Source organism: Pteropus vampyrus, unplaced genomic scaffold (genome assembly GCF_000151845.1).
Source record: "Pteropus vampyrus isolate Shadow unplaced genomic scaffold, Pvam_2.0 Scaffold391, whole genome shotgun sequence".
NCBI classification, from domain to species: domain Eukaryota; kingdom Metazoa; phylum Chordata; class Mammalia; order Chiroptera; family Pteropodidae; genus Pteropus; species Pteropus vampyrus.
In genome coordinates, this window is record NW_011889172.1 from 400,616 (window position 1) to 407,297 (window position 6,682).

General features: G+C 46.4%; 1 long non-coding RNA gene across 1 annotated transcript; it reads left to right on the forward strand.

The window, feature by feature from the left end:
- The first annotated feature begins 77 nt into the window (after positions 1–77).
- LOC111731683 lies at positions 78–2,673 on the forward strand. Its single transcript, XR_002777259.1, has 3 exons — positions 78–196; positions 274–1,694; positions 1,901–2,673. It is a non-coding gene; the product is annotated as an uncharacterized LOC111731683 (long non-coding RNA).
- The last annotated feature ends 4,009 nt before the right edge of the window (positions 2,674–6,682 follow it).

Genomic DNA, 6,682 nt, shown 5'->3' on the forward strand with positions numbered 1-6,682 from the left:
CGGCATTCCCAGCCCCGCCCCCAGCGGCGTTCCCGCCCCCCCCGAGGTGTTCCCCACCCCCCCGAGGTGTTCCCGGGCCACCCCCGGCGCTCAGCCTACCGCGACCACCCAAAGCCGGCAGAGGACCGAGGTCGCAAGTCCCCACCCACCTCCTGTTAGGACACCGACCCCGACTCTCTGAAACCCGCGAGCGCAGGTATGGGGGGGGCTATGGGGAGCGAAACTCTGGTGCGCTCCCGTGAATCGGGCAGCCTAGGGTCTTCTTTTCCTTAGGGAAAGGGCTCTGCCTGGACCAGAATCACTCTAGAGACCCCCGGGTTGTTTTCGGAACGAGGGAAGCCCAGAGCCGCGAGGTCCGGAGCCAGCAGCCGCGGTGACTTAAATGCAGGTGCGGTTTAGGGGGTCACTCGAGCAGCGGGAGGATGCCCCAGTACACCAGGGGCGGCATTATGACCGGGGACGGCGGAGACAGGAGCTAGCCTTTGGCAGACAAGTCCCAAGCGGCTCTCCACTCACAAATTGAACTTGGGGTGGGGGCGGGGACGTGACACTTGGGACCATCCTTCAGGCCCCAGGGCTTCGGGGCCCGTGCCTTCCGAGAGGGTGGTGCAGAGGCCCTGCACGTCCCACCCACGCACCAGCCGGCGGCGGGGGCGGCGGGGCTGGCGGGAGCCGCGCGCCTGGCGGGTTTCATTTCCTCTGTTTTCCCCGCACTCACGCCCCCTCCTGGCGCCCCCGCATCACCTCGCGCCGCCGCCGCCGCCGCCGCCGCCCTCAGCCCGCGGCCGCCGCCGTCTGGAGGCGGCGATGACTCAGGCCTTTCACAGGGCTCGCTCGCCTGGGGAGAAGCCCTGAACATGGGGGTGCGGGTCTTGAACTGTCCTTTATTATGAGCTTTTTTCAGAACCGAGAGGCAGGTTCTGCCCCTGTGTAACCTCCAGCAGAGACTTCTCTCCGCCTCGGTTTCCTCATCTGCAAAGTGGGTGGATGTGAGGACTATGGGCCTAATATGTGTAAAGGCCTGGGGTGTCTTGAGAATAAAGTGAAAGATTTATTGAGCAGCTACTGCGTCCCAGGCACTGTGAAAACAGACAAAACGACTGCCGTTGTGAAGCCAAACATTCTGTGGGGCGAATCATACAAGAAATGGAGGGGAGGGCGGAGTAAAATATCAGGACTTGGGAGGGGCGTAGGAATAAACAGGGGAGTAAACTTTCAACGGGGTGGTTGGGGAAAGTGACATTTGAGCAGAGAGACCTGAAGAACGTGAGGGAGGGAGCCATTTGGATATCTGAGGGAAGAGTTTCAGGCAATGGGGACCGCAAGTGCAAAGGCCCTGGGGCAGGAGCATGAGTGTTCAAGAAGGGGGCCAGGGTGGTTGGAGCAGAGTGAGCCGAGGGAGAGTAGGGCGGGATGGTGCTTATTAAGCATTCTGCAGGGTGTCTGGGACATGGTAAACGTTCCACAAATAGTAGCTGCTGTTCTTAATTATTTGCAACTGATAATGAGCTTTTAAAAATGAGATGTGTCCTTGCCTACTTGTGTGCTTGCATTTATGAATGCTGGACACATTTCAAATGTGCTTGCTGAGCAGTTGTTGCAAACTCCCATGAAAACTACAGTGACATCCTTATTTACAGGTGAGGAAACTGGGCTCAGAGAGGGAAGAGGACCACTTCAAGGTGACCCAGCGGGTAAATGGGGGCCTAGAATTTGAACCCAGGTCTGTCTGATGTCAGGTGCCAAAACCACTGGGCTCCAAGGCCTCCTGGCTTAGAGAATTTGGAACCTAATGATACTCTCTCATGCACTCCCTACTGGTGCTGTGGGAAACTGCCCTATCTCCTTAGAGCCAAGCTTCTCCAAGGAGCGGTCTCCATCACATTTGCCTTTGTCCTAGGTGCCCAGCCCCTCTCACTCTGGCACATAGCAGGCGCCCAAGAAACTGTTTCTTGACTGACTAAATGAATCTACAGCTAAGGCCTCCCAGAGGTATATCCACAGCCCAGATCTCCAACCCCTATGCCCATCTGCTTCTTGGACTCCTCCATGTGTGTGTGTCACAGGACTAACAGCATATGCACCCAACCAGAACGACCTCAACCAGAAAGGCAGTATCAAGGATTAGTGATGATGTGAAGAAACTGAGCCCAGTGCTAGTGGGAATATAAAATGTTGTAACCACTTTGAGAAACAATTTAGCAGTTTCTTTAAACGTTAAACAGAAACTTACCATAAGACCCAACAATTCCATCTACCCAAGAGAAATAAAAGCATACGTTTGTGGAAAGACTTGTATAAATATTCATAGCAGCATTTTTCATAATGGAGAAAACAATCCAAATGCCCATCAACTGGTGAACTGTGGTCCATCCATACAATGGAATGCCATTCAGCCACCAAAACGAACAGCCTACTGACACACGCTACAACATGGGTAAACCCCAAAAATATTCAGCTAAGTGGAAGAAGCCAGAAACAAAAGGCCACATTGTGTATGATTCCATTGATACAGAATGTCCAGAAAAGGCAAACCTGTAGAGACAGAAAGTAGATTAGTGGGTAGAACTGGGGTTGAGAGTGGGGATGGGCTACAAATGGGCACAAGGGCTCTTTTGGGGGTGACAGAAATCCTAAAACTGGATTGGGGTGATGTTTGCCCAATTCTGTAACAGGTGGGTTTTATGGTATGTAAATTATTCCTAAATAAAACTGTTAAAAGAGGATTATTCTTAAATTTTCCCTGCCATCCTCTACCCCTGAGGGACCCTGTGCTTGCACGGACATAAGAATGAGTTCCTCCTTAAATTTTGCACCCTAGCTTCCTTGCTTCCAAAGAACCTGGGTCAGATGTACCTTAGAAACTACAGATTTTGCTCCCTTCCCCCCCGCCCTTGATCTCCCTTCCTGCTCCTCCATCCAAGCCAACCCCGATGCTAATTTTGATACAGAATATTCTCCAGAAAGTATCTCCTCCTCTCCATCGCCATCATCACTCTAAGCATGGTTTGGGAGTGCTGAAGATTAAATGTTGTGTCCTCCCAAAATGTATATGTCGATGCTCTAACTCCCAGGGTGATGGTATTAGGAGGTGGGGTGTTCAGGAAGTGATTAGGTTATGAGTGTGGAGCCCTCATGAATGGGGTCAGTAAGCAAAAGAGACCCCAGAGAGCTCCCTCACCATGGGAGGACACAGCATGCAGACACCATCTATGAACCAGGGAGTGGGTTCCCACCAGGCACCAGGTCCGCAGCACCTTGATCTTGGACTTCCCAGCCTCCAGAGCTGTGTCTTTTATAAACCCCCCAGTCTGTGGTATTGTTATAGCCTCCTGAATGCATTAAGACTAGGAGCCATGGAAATTAATGTGTTTTTCCCCTGAAAATTCCCAAGAGGAAAAAAGTTCATAGCTGTCAGAAACAATAACAATAATTGCTAAGGTTTATTGAAACTTATCATGTGCTAGGCACCATTTGCAGTGATGTACATGTAATAACTCATTTAACCCTCAGAACACTACCATGAAGTAGACAGAATTACAATTCTCATTTTTTAAATGAGGAAACAGAGGCACAGATATGCTAAAAAACTTTTCCAAAGGTGCCCAGGATTCCATCCCAGACAGACAGGATACATGGCACTGGGTCAATTGGATCTATTCATAGGGAAAGAATAAATGTTGATCCCTACCTCACATCTCAAACAAAAATCAATTCCATGTTGATTGTACCTCTAAAGGTGAAAGGTAAACAATAAAGCTTTTAGAAAAAAAAAGTATAGAAGAGTATCTTCATTACTCTGGGGTAGGCAAAGATCACTTAAAACACGACAGTAAGCACTAACCTTGAAGGAAAAAATTATTTAAACTACATTAAAATTTAAAATTTGTATTGATCAAAGACACCATTAAGAGAATGAAAAGACAAGCCACAGAGTAAGACACTTGCAATCCTTATGTCCAATAATGAACTCATCCTGATTTTATATTTACGTAAAAGAGTATAGATGATGGATAGATGGAAGGATGGATGGATGGATGGATGGATGGATGGATGGATGGATGGATGGATGGATGGATGGATGGACATTTAAAATCTGGATATATGTGCACACATATTCCTACAAATCAATAAGAAAAATGCACACAACCTAATAGAAAAATGGGCAAAAGACTCAAACAGGCATTTCACAAATGAAAATGCCTGAGTGGTTAATAAACATCATCAAGAAATGTAAATTAAACTCATAATGTAATAAGTACACACCTATTATTGGAATGTCTAAAATAGATCACACCAGGTGTTGATGACGATATGGAGCAACTGGAACTCTCAGACTGCTGGTGGAAGAGTAAATTGGTAAACTCTGAGGAGTCTTTGGAACTTTGGGAGGCTTGACATATCCCTCTCTCCACAGCCCAGTAATTCAGCTCCTAGGTATATACAGTTGAGTCTCACTATTCGCATATTCAATATTGGCAAGTCACCTACTCATTACAATTTATTTGTAATCCCCAAATCAATACTTGCAGGGCTTTTGTGGTCATTCATGGATATGTGCAGAGTGGCAAAAATTTTGGTCACCCACACCCAGGTTCCCAACCAAGGTCCAACATGGCCATGATCTGCCTTCTTGTTTCAGCTGTCCTAATTGTAAACGTGTCTCTTTCAGTCTAGTGCCAAATTTTTCATATGTTTGCACTTTTGTTTAGTGATTTCTCTATTTCGAGTGGCCCCCATGCATGGCGTTGAAGTGCTGTCTAGTGTTTCTAAGTACCAGAAGGCTGTGATGTGCCTGCGGGAAGAAAATATTTGTGGTCGATACATCTCATTACAGTGCCTTTGGCTGTGAGTTTGGTGTTAATGAACCAACAATACATATTAAACAAGGTGTTTTTAAACAGAAACACATTTAAAACAAAGCTGCATACTGTTTGGTCCACAAAAATGTTGTGACCAGAGGCTTGCAGGAATCTAACCGTGATGATTCAGTATTTGCTAATTGAGTGTCTGTGAGGTCATAACTGCTGTGAATAAAGAGAATCTACCGAACGTATGTACCCAGCAGAAATGCAAACAGACATTCTCTACAGACATGTGTCGGAGTGTCTATACCAGCATTTAGTGTCAACCACAAACTTCACCAGCCCAGAAAAAAACAGAACAGATATGGTGCTGGTAACACTATATCCAAGACAAAAAGAGGATAGATGACAGATAGATAGATGATAGATAGATAGATAGATAGATAGATAGATAGATAGATAGATAGACAGACAGACAGACAGACAGACAGACAGACAATTTATCGAGCTGCATGTTTTTGATCTGTGTACATCTCTGTAGCTAGATTTTATGTTGAGAAGAAAATTTACTCAAAAATATGAATTAAGGTAGCAAGCATAAAACATAAGTTCCATCCCTGTTTAATGGGCAGCAGGTAAAAACGATAGAACTCTCCAGTAGAAAAGCTAGAAAACACAAACAAGCCAAGCAAAACTAAGTGTCCTTTGCAATAAGCCAAGTGGCCTCTGTCAGTTGGGCCATCTCAGCCCCCCTAGTATTTCATTCGCACACAAGAAAGGCATGAATTCACGTCCACACATACACAGCGTTGCATCCCTCAGAATACAAATGGTGAGAGCCTTCTAGTCTGTGGCTTATTTTAGTTTTTCTTCTTGGTTACAGCAAGTTGTGGGAAATGGTGTTGAAATGCATCTTTTTCCCCTTGGGAGAGCTGTATTTTCTCTCCTCTCACTGCAGACTTTCTCCTGTCATCTCCGCTTTCCCGCCTGATGCAGAATTCCAAGAGGAGGTTGGGAAGGAGACAGTGGGATGTGTTAAGCACTTCAGACGCCAGGCAGTGGGAGATACCCTCCCTCTGCCCCCCGCATGTCGTCTTGCTATGCCTCTGGCTGCTGCTCATTAGGATTTGTCAGCTCCTGAAATAATTCTGTCTTCATCCTTTACTCTACCCGGTCCAGTCTGTTTTCGATGTTATATAGCCAGAAGATCTGTCCCTCACACAAATCCAACCATGTCTCATTCCTGGCTTTAGAACCTCTTTAAACAACAACAACAACAAACAAAAAAAAACAAACAAACAACCCAATTCAAAACTGGACAAAGGACTTGACTAGACATTTTTCCAAAGAAGATATACAAAGGACCAATAAACACATGAAAAGCTGCTCTACATCACTAACCCTTAGTGAAATGCAAATCAAAGCCACTATGAGAGATCACCTCATACCCATGAGGATGGGCTAGAATCAAAAGTCAGATAATAACAAATGTTAGAGAGGATGTGGAGAAATTGGAACCCTGTGTACCTTCGGTGGAAATGGAAAATGGTGCAGCCACTATAGAAAACAGTATGGAAGTTTCTGAAAAAATTAAGAATAGAGCTCTGGATGGATGAGGCTGTGAGGTAGACCATGCTTCCACTCTGGGGACAAAGTCTCCTGCTCCTGTCACAACTCCCTTCTCCCTGGCACAACCAGACTCAGTGTCAGAGAAGTTAAATCTTCCATCCCACCCATCAAGAGCTCAAATGGTCACCCAGCCCTGAGTGTCTGGTAGAAGGCTCAAAACACAGAAGGCTCCCACTGAGTGCTTCCTAAATGAACACACGAAGGCATGAGTAAGTAAAAACAGTGCCCCCTAAGCACTGACATGAATT